The sequence below is a fragment of the Mytilus trossulus genome, chromosome 6 (genome assembly GCF_036588685.1).
Source record: "Mytilus trossulus isolate FHL-02 chromosome 6, PNRI_Mtr1.1.1.hap1, whole genome shotgun sequence".
Lineage (NCBI taxonomy): Eukaryota > Metazoa > Mollusca > Bivalvia > Mytilida > Mytilidae > Mytilus > Mytilus trossulus.
The window spans coordinates 46,994,706-47,014,710 of record NC_086378.1 but is presented as its reverse complement, the minus strand read 5'-3'; the positions used below and the strand labels follow the sequence as shown (position 1 = coordinate 47,014,710).

The 20,005-nt window shown below is 31.9% G+C and overlaps 1 protein-coding gene and 1 long non-coding RNA gene across 2 annotated transcripts in view; both read left to right on the top strand.

Moving 5' to 3' along the window:
- The window catches only part of LOC134723457 (neurotrypsin-like), a 51,898-nt gene that overhangs the window by 16,332 nt on the left and 15,561 nt on the right, over positions 1-20,005 (top strand). The window lies entirely within an intron of this gene.
- LOC134721446 (uncharacterized) lies at positions 9,885-14,066 on the top strand. The gene is made up of 3 exons (XR_010107851.1): positions 9,885-10,179; positions 10,845-10,922; positions 12,219-14,066. It is a non-coding gene; the product is annotated as an uncharacterized LOC134721446 (long non-coding RNA).

Here is a 20,005-nt window from a genome sequence, read left to right as displayed (position 1 = left end):
TAAAAGGTCCCTATCTGACAATGTAAAACAATTCAAACGAGAAAACTAACGGCTTAATTTGTGTTCAAAAATGAACGAAAAAAATATGTAACACATGAACAAACGACAACCACTGAATTTCAGACTCCTGACTTGGGACAGGCACATACATACATAATGTTTCGGGGTTAAACATGTTAGCGGGATCTCAACCCTCGCCCTAACCTGGGATAGTGGTATAGCTGTACAAAATAAGAACGAATTTTGTCAATTTAAAATAAAAATAAAAAATTAATATATATAAGTACAACATCTTAAAATGCATGAAATTGTCATCAGACGGATTCGAGCGTCAGACATAATGTCAAACGCGAAGCACTCCTCGATTTCATGGGGGGAAGGAATGGTCACCGAAAAACTGCGATAGCCATTAACCAATTCCACTTGAGTTATCTCTATACTCTGTGCTTAGCCCATCAGACTGCCCCCCCCCCCACACACACACCAGTTATTTCTGCGCCAGATAAAAAACATAACAGCCTATTTGCAGGGAAGAACAATTTAAAACATATGCATATAAATGGCGAGCAGAAGAGGTTGATACTAATAATAAAAAAAAAATAACATCCACAAGAAATTTACATGAACACAATCGGCGCAAAAGAAAGATCGAACAACAAAAAGATACTAAGTGCAGATCTAATAGTACTCGCAGTTAACACTAACAACTAGTTCAAACGGCCAGTAACAACTAATTATCTAAGACTAAATATGGACTTGCACATCACTATTATGCCTATAAACATCCCAGTTACGGAACTAGAAATATTTATATCTCACAAACATGTTTAACCCCGCCGCAATTTTGCGCCTGTCTCAAGTCAGGAGCCTCTGGCCTTTGTTAGTCTTGTATTATTTTAATTTTAGCTTCTTGTGTACAATTTGGAAATTAGTATGCCGTTCATTATCACTGAACTAGTATATATTTGTTTATGGTCCAGCTGAAGGACGCCTCCGGGTGCGGGAATTTCTCGCTACATTGAAGACCTGTGGGTGACCTTCTGCTGCATGTTGGGTTTTTTTCTATGGTTGGGTTGTTGTCTCTGTGACACATTCCCCATTTCCATTCTCAATTTTATAAGTGGGGCTCAGTGACTTCCGAGAAAGGGGCTTGTTCCAGTTATGTTTCGGTGCTTCTCTTTATAATAAACAACAACAAAAATCCCCAAAAAGGCGGAGCAGGCCACCTGCCACCGGATTCTCTTGATTCGCCTCTTCATCCTACAAGATATCAAGGTCGTTGCTTAAAAAATGTAGAAGAAGCTCTAGATGCTTGTAATATACATAATTTTTAAGGTTCAACTCGGTCTTCCTGGCATTTAAGAATATTTGACAAAAATAAAAATGCCGAGGTATACATGCATGCATGGACATCTCAATTGTGTGTTCAGGCAACCTCTCGAGCTCTGAAATATTAAAACTGTAGTTCAACAAATCTCGGAAGAGAAAGCAGGACAAACCATGATCTCTCTCTTTGCATTTTATAATAAAATGTATCCAACTACCTTGCATTTAGAGGATATTTGACTTAAATGTTTATGTTGCAACTCAAAAACTGGATAGTCAGACAAACCAATCTATAGCTGGACAAACAGACGAACGGGTAGACGAACGAACCTGTAAGCGATAAATTAATATACCCTACGATGAAAGTGGGGTCATAAAAATCAAAACCTCATAGTGCTCAATTTGCTTAAACAGTTCTCTTCAGTTTTATAACCATGAATTCTGTGGCTGCTTTCTGTTAAATTCGTTTGGTTTTTTTTGTTCTCGTTTTAACATACTCTATGCTATTGTTTCACATTTTGTCACATCGGTACATTTTATAAATTATTACGTATATATTAGCACACTTCGCATGTGTTGGTTTATTGTCGAAGGTTGTACTTAGAGCTTTCCGATTGATTCGACGGGAGCATGGATAGTTACAATACATGTGTCAGATCGGCAATTATACAACATTTTCTGTTGTTTCCGTATTTTGCGTGGAATTCTCGTCGCGTTGAAGACCCCTTAGATGCATTCGGTTATTGCCTCGTTGTCTCTTTTACATATTCCCCACTTCCATTCTCAATTATGAATTCCAGATTTCAGCAGAACTGGAATCATGATAAGTTACTCTCGTTTTCCTATTTTATTTTCGTCTTAGTTTTTACCCGGCGCTGATTATAGTTGACTTTGTCATAGGCGAATCCAGTGTGTGGGGGGGGGGGGGGGGTAAGGAGGGGGTTCCCCTTTCGTGGGATTTTTTTTTATTGATTATATAGTCTAGAGGGAATCACTGAAGCATGACTGGAGAGATCCCCAACTTTAGGTTAGTCACCCCCCCCCCCCTCCCCCCTACCTGAAAAGTTCTGGATTCGCCACTGTTTGTCTTCTTCGATATTTTATTCTAAGTTTTTAACTGACTAATTGTCAAAACTAACTCTTCCGTTTAAAATTCAAAATACCTGAATCGTCAATCAACGATTTGAAACACTTCAGTTCTTTTTTTTTATGTTTGGGAAAGCCGCTGAGACTTCACGAACCGTTTCCTTTTCATTCATTGTACACACCAGACCAGAATATATGTACATAGATATAGGAAGATGTGGTGTGAGTGCCATGTATACCCTTTTGTATTAAAATATTTATGTCACTGACTCTTACTATTTCTGTGACTGTATCTTACATTAATTTGTAGGATCCTTTACTTTAGATAATTTAGCTGATCTGTAACAATAACATCTTCATGCCTTATATATCATGTACTGTAGTACGCCGCTAGATTAACACTGACGTGGAAAGGTAACACATAGCCAGCGAAACCTCTTTTTTTTAGAGCCAAGGTGGTCGTGTGGTCTAGCGGGACGGCTGTAGTGCAGGCGATTTGGTGTCAACATATCACAGTAGCATGGGTTCGAATCCCGGCGAGGGAAGAACCAAAAGTTTGCGAAAGCAAATTTACAGATCTAACATTGTTGGGTTGATGTTTAGACGAGTTGTATATATATATATATATATATTGCCATTCATTCTATAAACTTTTAAGAATCATTTTTACAATTTATTTTAAATGGCTGCAAATGTTAAATAACACCAAGATTAAAAGCGCCAACAGCTAGTGTACATGTATATAGTTGTTAACTTGTTATATTTGCAAATAGGGCAAATAAACTCTTCATAAATACCAGGATTGAAATTTTACATTTACGACAGACCGTTATGTCGTCTACAAAAGACTCATCAGTGATGCTGAAGTAAAAAAAGTGTTAATAAGGTAAAATGAAACTGACCATTTAACTTCAAAAAGGGCAAAGCGCAAACATTTTTAATCAAAGTTTCAACGCTATCTTCATGACCACAATAAGTGTTTTCATCAAAATTAAAAATGATGATATTTTTCAAAGAAAAATCTTTACCTACGTCGCATTATACTAGTATACTATTAACAAATTATAAATATACTGCTTAACAAAAAAGTTAAGCAACGGATACATTTAAGTCATATTTATCTTAATTTCTGTCAAGTTTTTCCATTTTCAAGTAAAGAAAATCACAAAATATGGTTCACTTTCTTTCCTGTATAATAATTAGATCACTTGTATACTTCTAACACACACAGAGACAATAGGTGTTGTTTATTTGTTGAAATGTTTGATTAAAATATGCGCTGCTGAACTTATTTGACTCAGTATAGTATTCTAGATCCCAATAAAGATATTTTGTCTAGTGTTGTAGACTATATAAAGCAATCTATGGAATTGCGAAAATAAGGTCCACATTGGTCAATTATTATATACATCTATATATATAGATATATGTTATTAATATCAACTTCACTTTTTAAAAACATTTATCATGTATAGTTATGTTTCTTGTCACTTGTGTATACATTGTACTATGTTTGCATTTTAACCCGTCAGGGTTTCATGTTTTTTGCAATAAAGATTATATTACTATATAGACTTGCATTCCAAAGACAAATTTATATATTATTTAATTTTCTGTGTAGATAATGACCCAGTGACCTACAACTTTTATAATGAATAAACCACATGTTGTGCACATTGGCGACGCTTCTAAAAAGTATGAATTATTTGTTAAACTAGTGTAAAATGTGGTGTATAATAATTGGTAAAGTCAAAGATTTTGGAAATAATACACTTAATCCAAGTTTACAAGTTTTCATTATGTTTGTTTTGTATTTGCCGCAATCAAAATTGTCTTTGTTTGTTTTGCAAATAAAGAATTATTATGTTGAATATTTTAATGAGAGAACCTTACATAATCCATTATTATCATTTTATTTCTTAACTGAAAACAAAATATGGTATTACTAAATCCATCATAGCACAACCAAGTAAACAAGTGTCCATTTATACTAAAATCAAAAGATCATAGAACATTCATATTACGACAAAATGAAGATAAATAGAAAGGGGTATGCGTTGTTTATGTTGTGCAAATGGAATGAATAATTCCCCTATGCAATCCTTCTTCTGGCAAATTATTTGAAAAAAGGAGGGCTTTGATAACTGTTATCCTAGCTTGCCCCACAACATAATGCATCTCCAAAAAATATAGATTCCATATTCATATAAGTCTGAAAATTAAACCCAATAGAGTTACGGAATCAGATTTTTAGGCTGACAAATATTTTTTGTCATTTTACATTTGCACAAGTCTGTTTACATGTTCATCAGTTTTTCAATCATTTACTGGTCTGTTTTTACTTTAACAAGTCTCTCTTATAGACCCCTAGTTTCTTTGTCCATATGATTCTTAACAGTCTGACTATGTGTCCACAAGTCTATACGTTTTCACCGGTCTCTATGTGTCCGTCAGTCTGTCTCCGTGTCTACAAGTCTATCTACATGTTTTCCCGCCAGGTTACGTTTCTAACAGTTTGCCTTCATGTTCTACACGTTCACCAGTCTCCTTATGTATATACCATTCTGGCTACAAGTCTACAAGAATATCATTTCAAATCCTGAAGATGATGATATTTCTCATAGTAAAGTCGTTAATACAATGTACCAGTACTTTAGGGACGACATCAAAAAAGCAATGAAGGATAAAAAAAACTTAATTCAAATTGCTGCAAGTTTTGTATAAATTGACATCGATTTTTACATATATCGTTATTGGTCAATCAATTTTTCACAAATTAAGTTTAGAAGGGGGAGGTAGGGGAGTCGGTGAAAAAACTATATGAATTAAGTTTTGTTTTTATCCTTCATTGAACTTTTGATGTCGTCCCTTAGTCTATAGCTATCAGTTTCCATCTTCATGCAAGACTCGTGATCTGATGAAGGTTATTAACAGTTAAATATTCATCAAATCAGTCCTTTTGAAGTCAGTCTTCTCGGTCAGAAGCAAAGATATGCCCGATTATCGCTGCTTGATTTGCCCGGGGCATGTGGAGGACCAGTAGATATCGACACACCGATTTCAGTTATTCGACGAAGAATTTAAACACATATCTCATTTAACACCAACATTACACAATATATAATGTCACAATGGAGTCAGTAGCTGGGGCTCGGGGGGGGGGGGGGAATCCTATGTAATGACTGGTAGGGATGAGCCGCTGGAATAGGTCACTATTTCATGCTTCATGATATATGAAAAGGGTGAGAAATTCAGATTAAATATATCAATAGGTTGATATTATCACTTGCTGGATATATATTATAAGTATCTGAAACTAATCAAATGTTCCTGTTTATTTTTAATGCGGTTAAACCGCAGTCGTAAATGCATCAGCTATTTGTCAAACCAATTAAACTCTATTTATTCAATGTGGTATTTCCACTGAGGTTAGATATAAGAGCAATAAATCCAATCATTTTGACATTTCCACCTCATTAACATTGAAAGGTTTACATGCATGAAACATTAGAAGAAATTCCATAGCATAGTGTCAGCGTCCTTCAAGAGGGAACGACAAATCAGTTTCTAATTAATGTAAACTCAGTAAAAGTGATACTATCTGAAGTGTTACTACAATTATCTGATAAAACATTATCTATTGTCTTTTCAAATTGAAATTTCTTCATAATTAAAGTTATAAAAGGGGCAAATAGCACTGGCAAAAAGAAGAGTGAAGAATTTATTGGTAAAGCAATGTGTGATTATTGCGACTGCGTTGCTTCTAAACAAATACGTAAAATGAGCGGGACCTCAAATTTTTTGTAAACTCTAATGTATCAGAAGATAAAAATATCCAAATATATCTATAGGTCTATTTTTTCTTCATTTACATATGATAAGGTATATATTTTTGATAAACAAAATATATGAAAAGGGTGGGGTACTTGATGTCTCAGCTGCTCACCCCTACCCAAAAAAGTTTGAAGTGCCCCCCCCCCCCGGAGCTGGGGTAACATAAAGTTAATTTAGAAGTCAATATCTTGGATAACTCTGATTTCTGTATACAGTTTAGAATGCATATATCACTGTCATGAATCTAGGATTTGTATAGTAAGAAGGTTCTTACTATCATCGGAACTTTGGGATAGGAGAATTGTTTTACCCTCCCCCTTTTTTTTCAATATCCGTTATTCTTTCGTTTTCTTTTAATTCACTCTCTTTAGTAATATATATATGGATAGTAAACTTGGAATAGATAGTAAATAGCAAAACCAAGTATTTTGTAGTCTATTGTCTTACACTATAGAGTTTGTCTTAATCACCGATTTAGAACAAATTTCAGTATGGTATAAAGCTTGGCTTATTAATGTTTACCCTAATAAGACAAAGGCTATGATACTAGTATTCTCCTGCCATACTTCCCGAGATGATATTGAAATAGAATTTCAAAACCGATTAGTACAATTTGTCTCCTGTCATAAACACCTAGGGATTACTTTTCATTCCAATGGTAAAATGCATACACTTATAGAAAATATTTCAAAGTGTGCAAGCACAAGATTAAATGTTTTTAAAAAATTGAAAAATGTATTGAATAGAAATTATCTTGCTCGTATATATTTAACTTTATAAGACCCGTTATGGAATATGCATGTGAGTTCTGGGATGGTTGTACTCAACAGGGACCATATGGTATATAGATCTATATAAGTCCTTGTACTCAACCAGAAGCCGACAATTTAGAACATGTTCAGTTAGAAGCAGGGAGGTTAGTAACTGGGTTGCCCGTGTTTGCTAGTCGGGAAGCTGTATTTTTTTAAACTGGCTGGCACTTGCTTGTGGACAAAAGAAAATCCAGAAATCTCAATATGTTATATTCTTTACATAATAGGACTGCCCCTGATTATCTCTGTGGTTTAATGCCCCCGCTTGTTGGTCAAGTATTTAACTACGATTTGCGAAACAGTAATAATCATGTAGTACCCGGTTATAGACTAGACATAACTAGAAAATCTTTTTCCCATCCACTACTATTGAATGGAATAGCCTTCCCTCCGACATACGTACGCCAAAAAATATATAAATATTTTTAAACGAAAGATGAAGTCCAAATTGATACAACCACCTTCCTATTTTAGTTGTGGGGATAGAAAACTTAATATCATTCATACACGTTTGAGAAATATGTGCAGTTCTTTAAATTCAGATTTACATCGTGTTAATATTAAACCAAGTCCAGCATTCAACTGTGGCTACCCTGTTGATGATAGTATACACTATTTTTTAGAGTGCGCTTTTCACAACGAAGCAAGAGAAATACTGTTTTCAAAATTAGAAAGTTACGCTATATCCATTAAGCTTCTGTTAGCTGGTGACGGTGACCTTTCCTTTCAGCAAAACAAAGACATGTTTGAGTCCTTACAATCTTATATCAGAATACCACAAAGATTTAAAACAATCAATTAACATTCTAAATTTCTACTTTCAACAACCTTTCACTCCAGTCAAGTTGTTTTATTATTATTCCTTATTATATTGTATTTTTTTTTTCTATTTTTTTTCTAATTTTTGTTTGAAGTACTATGTTTTTTTCCCTTTTTCGTCATTATCTAATCAGTGTACTTTGTGTTTATATTTATATATATTGGGAGAGGACGGCTCTAATGTTGTTATTACTTGTGTCCAATCCCTTTTGCTACTTTTGCAAATAAAATATGTTTAAATTAAACTGTAGTGTATTTATGTTCTAATGACACAGACAGACGCAAAAAAATAATGATAGAAAACGAAAAAATAACAGATTTTGGAAAAAGGCCGGTAGGTTAAAAAAAATGTCCTGTCCCCAAGTACCTATGCTCACTATTAAAGCAATAATTTGAGAAATATATATTAAGTGTTATACAAATGTGTGAATATTATGAGTCCAGGTTATTCGATCAACTTGATTTATGTATGAAAAATTATATTTGTTATCTGGTCATGTCCCGCGGTTTTTTGTAATGTTGTTATAATAACAGTGTAAGTTAAGACCAAAAAGTATACCAGGAAAATACTTTATTATCTGTACATGTACTAGTTAATTTCTGAAGATCATATTTCAGTCATTTATTCTGTAATTCACATCCTTTAAACAATTATAACAGCATATATTATCTCAATCTATCAATTAGGATACAGTATTTTATTTGGTTTAATAATATATTACTGGTATTTAGTGCGATCGTGCACCTTTCGGTTGCCTCGAGTGTTTTCTATGTATCAATCTTTAACTCGTCATGTTGCGGGATTTTCAAATTCGAAAAGAAGAAGAACAGCATAATTTTCGACTTGGTGACTGTATTACTTATAGATAATTATACATTACATCACCTTACACAATCAATTTATTTTTTATGATTATTCTGATATACATATAATACAGTAGTTTGTGCATATACATATATATATATAAATATCTTGTATTGTGTGTTTTAAGTAAATATACGAAAATCTATAATAATACTGAAATATAAGTCTATGGTATCAATATCAGTCTATAATGTATTTGTATACATAGAATTGGCTCATGACTTGTTACATGAATCTTTATTTCATTTATATGTTGTTTTAATATTATAATTGTCTGTATTTGGATCACGCCTCTATTGTGCTCTTTCCAATAAAATATTGAATTGAATTGAATTGATATACATGCCCCATATATTTTATTCCCAAAACCTATATATAAAAAGGAGATGTCCGGGTCAGGTCGTGCAACCCAATTACATGAATTATGATCAATTATTCCATTCATTTATTGTTTATTGTGAATAATTACAAACTGCGCTGAAGTTTTACAGATTATTGGATAATTGACTTGTTCTAAAGGTACATGTACCTAACTTACCGGGTGACAATACAAGTTGTACCCTAATATTGCCTATTGGTATAAATTTAAATGCTTAGTGATATATAAAAAAGAAGATGTGGTATGATTGTCAATATGGACTTTGCTCGTTGTTGAAGGGTTGTACACTGACCTATAGTTGTTAATGTCTGTGTCATTTAAGTCTCTTGTGGATAGTTGTCGCATTAGGCCAATGGGACAACTGTCCACAAGAGACCAAAATGACTGCCCAGGACATTAAATAACAACTATATAGGTCACCATACAGCCTTCAACAATGAGCAAAGCCCATACCGCATAGTCAGCTATAACAGGCCCTGATTAGACAATGTAAAACAATTCAAAAGAGAAAACTTAAGATATGTGCATTGTTCATATTATTGTTTATATGAAGATTAATAAGATTAAAGTAAACAATGTGGTATGTTTCCAAAATAAAAGCTATCCAACAATGACAAACTGATGTCGATGCAATTACTAGCCATACAAATGATAGATACATTTTGGTCACCATACTTCCTTCCTTTATATTATGACTATATATTGAGTAAATTTTTGCAAACATTTCAAACCTGTACATGTACATGCTCTTTATGTACATAGTACTACAGTTCAGTGACTCAAGTTTAAAATGCATAAGCTTAAGGTCATAACAGAATTTAAACTTACTATCATATTTGTATAAACATCATGATGAATATTTACATTCTCTAAAAGAGTTTTAATTTTACTTAACTAATACAGAAGATGATGGATTCCCCAACAGAAATCTTGATGACGGATCAAGGTGAAAAAATTGAAGAATTGCATCAATAGTTACAGAGAATCGATTTGCACGCAGAAACAGGTGCTCAAAGATAAGGGAATACAACAGCCATCCATGCTCCTTCCATGTAAAGGTATTATATTGTATATGATGTGTAATATATATATTGTCTACATTTTTCTGAATTTATGATTTTTAAAAATCTTTCAAAAGATATAAATGTATATAGTCATGTCAAATGTGTCATGTCATTCAAATAGAGACGTGCCGTTGTCTTTGATAAAATACACATCATGCAGAGGTACATGTTTGCCTTTTTAGTGTTATCAGCCTATATACTTGCTTAGTCTTGTTAAAATCTATAAATGTACCTTATATGTACATGTATGTTGAAATGTCTGTCAGAATATATACATATATACACGTAATCATAAAGTTTCATAGAGCCAACCATTGTAATTAATTTTTGGGGCCCATTATAGCCTTTTGTTCAGTGTGAGCCAAGGCTCCATGTTGAAGGCCGTACATTGACCTATAATTGTTTAATTTTATAAATTGTCATTTGGATGGAGAGTTGTCTTATTGGCACTCACACCACATCTGCCGGTCTATATCTATAATATATATATTAAGTATTGCAAAACCTGTACACCCTTTCCTTTGCTTAGACTAAGTTTAACAAATATAATATGCAATGTTCATGATATATACTAGACTTGCTTGAAATTTTTTAAATTCAACTAATTATCTCCTGGCAATGCACATTTAGTTACAGAATTTTTCTGTTTTATTTTGCAGTAAGCAGCTTTCCCTGATGCTTATAGGCATACACGATCTAGTCTGGGCATGTGAAACAGCAGCTGGTTCTATTTTGAAGTAAGCTATTTAGTAATTACATCAATTTGACATGATTAGACCAAGTCTTGGGATAAATTAATAGTCTCATTGTCATGATTGTACTAGCTTGTTATTGTTTATATATTTTATGGAAAATACTGTTAGTTGAGGCCTGCAAAAATAAATTTATAAGGTGATGAAGTGTGGTTGCCAATGAGAGTACAGACATCTAACAAATAGCATGAATAGAGTCATGGGGGATTGAATTCATACTCTTTTTACTATTAAGTGTCACAAAAAAAATTGCAGGAAAAAAAAAAACAACAACAAAAAATAAAAATAATTGTGTATTTAGTACAATAAGCCAAATCAAACAATGACTGACTTAAATCTGATTTGAAATTGTTCACATAAATTTCTATTGATTAAATATTACTTTATAAATCAAATAATAAATACATATAAGGTTAAGTTGAAAGGGCAGTAATCTAGTTTCTGATTTTTTTTGTTGGTTATATATTGCATACAGCTGATTGTACTATTTACAAATACTTCTCATATGTCAAAAGAAAACAAAATTGCTGTACCTAATCTTGTGATTTATATTGAAATTGATAAAGACAACAAACTCAATAATGAGTTATTCCAATAACAATCTCCCAAGGGGAAAAGGGAGTGTTACATTATTTTAGACCTCCATAGTGTGCCCAAAGACACATCAAACACTCACTAAAATATAAGTCTGAACCCCTCAGGGGATCACACATCAAATGATAAAAGTTGTATATATTGTACACATTAAGACCAAACAATGAAAGTAGGAGTTTTTAAATATAAACTGATACAAATCAATAAATGTTTTAATGTTGATGAATAAGTCACAATGTGTAATATGTGTAATAAATTGTAATGTCAGCCAACAATAGTAGAAGGGTTTTATGTTTAATGATTCATGCCTTTTTTTGTTCATCTTTATATCTGTTCTGGTCAGGAAAGTTGTTAATGAAGTTAATGACCAATCAACTCAAAAATAGATACACATGTGCCTTATGTTATAATCTTTCTAATGATAGATTAATGGTTTTGACCCCAATTTCATGGTCCATTGAAAATACAAAATTTATCACAACTTCTAGCTATTCTTTTAATAGAGTTATTCCACAAGATATTTTTGGGTCACTCTGACATTAGAATATTTTTAAATACAAATGTATATGATTTGATTACAACTGCATTAAGATAGAATAATTGCATGCAGAGTATTATTTCTTTTGTCACATAGATATCACTAGTCAATTTAATAAAACTAAACATTTTTTAATTACTTTATTACAGAATCTACAAAATAGAGCTAAGGTCCTTTAAGCCAGGAAACTGCTAGTATCTGAAGAGGACAATTTAAGACAGGCCATGAAAATTGATTAAATGTCAAGTGGGAACAGTGATTTTGTAAATAAACTCGCCTGATCACAAAACTTCAGGTTTGACTGTCACAAGATTTTAAATCTTACATGGATAGACTAAAGTCATTTACTAGACTGTAAATACTAGAGACAGCTGAATGCACAAGGCAAAAAGCTGAGGTCTAAGTGAATCAGAGAGGCCTTGTCACAAGAAATGTACAGAACTTGCATGGTTTTTTTTCCTTAAGGGCATATGACAAAAAAATTGAGAGATGTCAATGAAAATTTCTTTGAATTTAAAAAAGGGCCAATTCAAAGGTACACTTTTGGAATTTGCAAGAACAAAAATACCTTCATGTTTACTTTTGAATTATAGTTGACAATCTTCACTTTGAGGGGAACCTCTGAAAATAAGTCAAATGGAGGGGTTTGCCAGGTTTATTGAAATCGATTATTTTTTAAAGTAAAACAGATGAATTATTGCTCTTTAATTTCAACATTTGCATTTTACTATAAATATTATTTACAAGTGCAGCATATCGGTGACATCAGATTATGGTATTGTGTTTGGTTAAGCTACATATTTCTTTTTACATAAACTTTCTGTTGCCTTTACTGGTTAATAAAATGCTGAATAATAATTTGAGTGTGGCTCATTTCAGTGTCCAGTATTTGCTGTCAATTTTTGTGATGATTTTACCATATCATTTATAATGGCTTGGCCAAAGGGAGATAACTTTTTATATTTTCACATTAAAATGCTGAATAATAATTTGAGTGTGGCTCATTTCAGTGTCTAGTATTTGCTGTCACTTTTTTCCTGTAAAATTTCACCATATTATTTATAATCGCTTGGTCAAAGGGAGATAACTTTTTATATTTTCACATTAAATCATCTGCGAAGAGGATTATGTAAAATGTGAATTTTATGGTTCAATAAAAGCAAAATAAGTTACTGCCATTCATTATCAATCAATTTCAATAAAAAATAAGGCTCAAAGAACTTTTTATATTACTTATATTAACAATAACAATGTACACATGTGTTGACGTGTTAATACACAACATCAGAGTGGGTGTGTCACCATAAAATGTAAACATTGTAAATAAAACTGATACTTTTAACTAATCAGGAAACAGTTAATACACCACATATATTTTTAAACCTATAAACTTATTATTTTCTTCAATTGTTTAAGTTCATTCAGTATTGATAAATTTTTGATTGACATTACATAATATTGTTAATAAAAGTTTATTTGTGTGCTATTTTATTTAATTGTACATATTTGAAATATAACATTACACCTTATTATTTTTATTCTTGCATACAGCACTTGGAATGAAATCTCATACCATTTTAATTAAAATGTTCCAGCAGCAGGATTGTTTTTGAATTTAGCAATTATGTTAATTATGTAAATAACGTAATGTTTTTTGTTTTTTGCTTTTTGAAGTTTTTAAAATTGACAAATAATGCTAGCAAGGGACATTATTATTAATTTTTTTTTATGATGCCAAACTTGAAATTTTAAAGTGGCTATGTTTGCTATTTGTTATAACCCTATTGTTATGATTCTTAAACCATCTATACAAGTAAGCATTTTGATTTGTCACTTACCATTATTTTATTGATTAGTTTGAATTTGATGAGGTTCTTGATGTAGAACTGGACTTATTTAAACAAAAAATGTTTTTTTTTAATTGTTTGATAGTAAAATTGTATTTCAAACATTTGACATTTTATTTAATTTATCATCAAAACAACTCTTATTTGTCAGTATCTGAATAAAATTAATTTGTTAGATACTTAGTTTCTTTTATTGAAGTATATACAAAGGGAGATAATTCAAAATTGTTTTTTATTATTCTGACCTGATGAGAAGACATGAAAATAACTAGGCTCAAGACAGAATGACAATTAGAAAATGCTGGAAATTGTTGTGTATGGTTATGCTTTGTCCAAAAATTTTTGTTATCTCCTGTATTATTTATTGCTGCAATTGTCAAAATCCAAATCACACATAGAGATAGTCTTGTCCTATAGTTTATATCTGGTGTTTGTGTTTTTTGTATGTCTTAGATTCTAACCCTTCAAGTTCTTATACACATTCAGATGCAGTGCCATTCTTTACATATAGGTAAAAGCATACTTACAAAATGGTATTGAGCTTTGCAAATGAATGACAGTCTTCAATGTTACTGACAAATTATACATTTGCACATTGCCATTTGAAACCACAAATATTATTCTACTGTAAATAAACAGATCAGCAATCCATGCCCTTTAAGTCTTATACTTTGTAAATATGGATCAGAAAAGTTGGAGGATCAATTTTATTTGTTCAGTAGCTACAAAGTTATATTTATTGACACTTCCTGTTTTTCCTAATTTTCGTTTTATGTTTAATTAGATATTTCTAAACCAGATATTTGGGTTAAATTAGAAAAAAATCCCCTACATCCCTTTTCCAAAAAAAAAGCAGAGGGAAAAATTCTTCCTTTTCTTCATTTTTCATTTGCACTATTGTTTTGTAAGTACATCAGTTATACAGGATTATATTGACTTTAAATTGCATTAAATTTGATGGAAGTTCTAATTTAAATAAGTCATAAACAAGAAATTTATTTGAATTTACATGAAATTAAATTACATAATTATTCAAATTTAGTTCATATTTAAATTTGAAATTTATTCAAATTTAATTTACGTTCAATGATCTTTAAATCTGAAATTTATTCAAATTTAAATTATATTAAAACTTCTCTAAATTTGAAATTTATTCAAATTTAATTTATATTAAAATTTCTTTAAATCTGAAATTTAATCAAATTTAATATACATAAAAAAATCTTTAAATTACAAATTTATTCAAATTTAGTTTATATTTAATTTTTTAAATTTGAAATTTATTTAGATTTAAAAATACCTTTAAACTAGGTTGAAATTTGGGAATTTATTTGCAATATTAAATTTAGTTTAAATCTATATTAAATTAGAAATTTTCCAGCGAAGTAAATGCATAATATTTTTTGAAATTTGAAATTTAATATGCATAATATATGCATTTAATTTTATATTAAATGCATCATTTCATGCAGTGAGGACCTTGCAAGGTACGCACATACCAAATATAGTTATCCTATTACTTATAATAAGAGATAATTTTAACATTACAAAAAAAATTAACTTTTTTTTAAAGTAGTCACTGAACCATGAAAATGACGTCAAGGACATTGGACATGTGACTGATGGAAACTTCGTAACATGAGGCATCCATATACAAAGTATGAAGCATCCAGGTCCCCCACCTTCTAAACTTTAAAGCTTTTAAGAAGTGAGCTAACACCGCCGCCGCCGGATCACTATCCCTATGTCGAGCTTTCTGCGACAAAAGTCGCAGGCTCGACAAAAATGGCTGCTTAAAACAGCACTAATGTCTTTCTCTGCCGTAAATAGTTCGGACTTATTCTTGGGGTCCATAATTTGTTGAGGGGCAATACTATTATTTTTAACTTTTAAAATATCCCCAAATCCTCTAACCTTATTTGACGAGTTCACACATTTGTTATAAGTTTTTTCTCCGATCAAAAAAATATACAAATACGATGAATTTCTCATGTTCTACTCGACTTCCACATAGAAAGTATACCATCGAACCTGGTTTGTCTCCCTTAGGCAAAATACTAATTTTCAGGTTTGACTGTAGGCACTAAAAATTTTGGAGTGATGCCAAAATGGCGGCCAAACCCAAAATTTAAACCACCCGCAACTACCAGTAAAGTGTTATTTGGCCAGTCTCGCTGAGCTCTATGGTTACCCAAGGGGGTAATGCAAGCTATAATGCTTAGTGTTAGAGTGCCCTTACCTTCCTACAAGGTGTCAGTCCCTGCTAACCTCGTCAGGTCCCAGATATCAGGCGCCATACCTTTTAAACAAAAAAAAACGTGTTAAAATGTAACATTAATAAGTGTGTTTCAGAGGAATGTGACAAAACTACTTTAAATAAACTTTCAAAATTGGATTCCTCATCCAAACTTTGTCTCTATGGGAAATTAAAAACTAATTGTCGGTCTGAGGAATATTTAAATTGCAATAATTTTATACATAGGCAGTTACTATCAACATTTAGACTTAGTAATCATTCCCTATGCATTGAATTGGGAAGGTACAGAAACATTCAAAGAGCACAAAGATTATGTAAAAAATGTGGAGTCATGGGTGACGAATTTCATTTCTTAATTGTTGTATTGTGACATTAACATATCATTGCGTTCTAATGTTTTGGCTTATCTAAAAGACTATGTACCATCATTTCAACATTTTGATGCATTTAATAAAATAAAACACACTCTAAACCCAATCCCTGAACTAGTTTGTCATATTTGAGTCTTCATGAAGCAGTCTTTAGAACTGAGGGGGTCAGACCCATGTCAGACAAGCTCACGATTGTGTTTTATACATAAATTTATAATTGAACTTTTAAAATTTGTTCTATCATATTGTATTGTATTTCATTATATTTAAAATGTATATTTGTTTGTTTGTATTGCCTGACCCTTATGGGTGTAATTTTGCAATAAAGATTACTATAAAAACAAACAAATGTTGCGAAGAAGCACCTAAAGGCATACATCAAATTTAATAACTTCATTATGCTTTTATATTATACTATTTTATTTATATACATTGTAAGTAAAATCAACTCATAAAGGATTGAACCATTTTAAATACTGGTACAAATTCTTTACCCTGACATACATATGGTTTGATTAAAATTAACTTTAAGGTCAAATCGCGCGTTTGACGTCACCGAGGTAGAAACCAAATAATTTTGTCGTTCAATGTATGACGAAATGCATTAGTACATGGTCACGTCAAACGGATGTCACAATACACAGTTTTTACAGTAAAAGTAAAAAGCATACATCAAATTTAACAACCTCAATCTGATTGTTTATTATTGGATTGAATTTCTATATGTTAAACCCACTCATAAAGGACTGGAAGATTTCAAGTACTGGGACCGAATCCTTACCCTGACAGACACATGGTTAGATAAAAGTTGACTGTGACGCATAATCGAGCCGTCATACATACCCGAGTTGACGATATGGGTCATTATCAAAAAACTTCCTTCAATTTTTACCATTTTAGGTCATCCATTGGAAGAATCATGTCTATGGTGTTACCAATATAAAAAAAACTGACTATTTTTTTTAACAAAAACTTTTAAATACAAAAAAACTGTTCCAATTTGTTGCTGAGGTCAAAATTACTACTTATATCCATTATTATTATAGTAATGCATTATATTTAAACATAAATTTTAAAATAAACTGTTGTATAAAAAATAGCTGTCCTGGTTATGGATGCTGTTAATATTAATAAAAACACTAAAACTAAATAGATCTTAAATATAGAAGACTGAATGATAAGATCATGCCTAAACCTTTGTATACAGCCTAAAAACATTCAGTTTAAAAAAAAATAAAAAAATATTGCATTGTTATAAAGTTACATCACTGACCTTTTAGTAACAACAATGACACAAAAGTAACACCATTGATAACAAAGTTAAAATTTTACTTTTATTAAGTACTGAACACAAAACAAAGAACAAGAACAGTAAGCAAAAGAAAAAGTATGGGCATGACAAACACCTTATTCTTAGGCTATAAAATCCCAAATTATATATCATAACATCAAAGTACAACAACATTTGCTTAAAACTAGTAACTCAAATGACATTATTTGTAACACCATTGACAAAATTTTGAAAACGTGGATTTTTCATGATAAATGTATTAGTTCAATCACTCAAATTGAAACTTTATAAGCTGATAAGAATGTAGACAGTCAATAACCGCCAAGGATATAGAATACAAATTGAGATAGTACACAAATTGTGATATAGTTACACCAATGATGTACCCGGTTTCACTAATGACAAGAATTTAATTAGGATATTTTGTAAAGTTTCATTTCAGGACCTTAAGAAAATTAAAATAAGATAAAAAAAAAACATTGGAACAGTCAATTCAAATTAAGTTATTGATTCACTTGTTTCAAATGTCGTTTAGTTTTCCAAGCGCATTTTCCCACATGTCACTGTCAATATGATATCTGCCTCTGATCTTTACTGACTCTGGTGTTTGTGCAATAACCTTTTGCATACTATACCAACATTCATCAGTGGTGTCTTTTGGCCATCAAAACGCTTTTCCAACTGGGTGCATACATCTAACATAAACTTCATTGTCATCAATATCAACAACTAATCCCGGATACAGTTTACCATCATAGTTTACAAGAACGTGTTTCTGTAGAACATCTTCTGGCTTGAATGCGCTACAAAAATCATCAGTTTCAGTACCAAGAGTTTGCTTGTTGCTATTTTCATTTTCCTGTCTATATTTGAAATCTTTTATGTCTGTCATGGTTTCCTGGCTTTCAATATAAGATGAACTTTCAGGTATTTTTCGTATCTGTTCAGTGGGAGCAGGATGTTCTACTTCCTTTCCAAGTTCTTTTTTGGACGCAGACTCATCCACTCCATGTTCCATCTGGTGACTGGATTTGTTACCACTATAACTAGAATAATCCTTACGCTTTTCTTCAGTGTCGCGTTCTATGTCAATTATAGGTGGATTGTTGATTATGATTATTTCAGTTTTGATCTTCTTTGGTGTTTGTTCTCTGTCCTCTTTTTTTCTTCTGTCCTTCTTTTCCTTAGCCTCCATAATCTCTAACGTTGCATTTCAACCGGGATGGTAGTGGTGTTTGGATTAGAAACAGGTAAAACAGCTACAAAATGGTTCGGAACCAGTTTCGATGTAGCATATAAGTTCTGGTAGTTGTCCACATAATGTATGCGACATGCTCAGATTTTCTTTCTCTTGGCTCTACAAGTCGATAAAGGTCATTCCTGATATTGGTATTTCCAAGTAAGGGATAGACGGAATAAACCCGTCTACATAACACGCTTGAAAGTGCAAAAACTTGCCATATTCCCATGTAAGTTTTGTTTCTCGTTATCTTCATAACTTCAGCCTTGTATATCTTCTCTATTTCCTTAACGCTTATCGTATAAAATATGTGTTCCAGGCTGAGTGAATTGCAAAGGACTTAGCTATGAAATTGTTATATTTTTTCCCATCCAAACCGTTTTCCAAAAATAATGACTAAGGTATAAATCTTTATGAGCGACAGATCCGAAGACAATTCTGGTCCTTATTTTCCTGCTACTAAGTTCATTTCCAAATGCATGAATACTGCCACAATAAGGTAGGCAATTGCCATCAGCAGAAACTGTCACAGGATAGAGTGCACATGATTGTTCTGTATCAGCTGGATAAATATTCATCGCCTTTTCATCAAAAATGAATTTAGTATGGACTGTTGATGGAATGTGTTGATGGTCAATGTCAAATATTTCTAGGTCTTTTTCCTTAGTTTGCAAAGTTTTTCTAAGTCTTTGAATGTTGTGCATTTTTCAAGACTTTTTAAGGTTTCATGGAAAAAAGTTGTCTCTCATTTGTTTCCCTATCCCCCGAGTTTAAATCTGTAGCAGGCGAATTGTTTGTTTTCTCGTGTTCAGTCTCACGTTCAGTCTTTTCTCCCTGGATTTCTCTTCTTGTTTTTTTGTTTCTTTGTTTTCTTTGTTACCTACACATCAAATTTGAAACATTTCAATTCATGTCCAGGGTGCTCTCCAT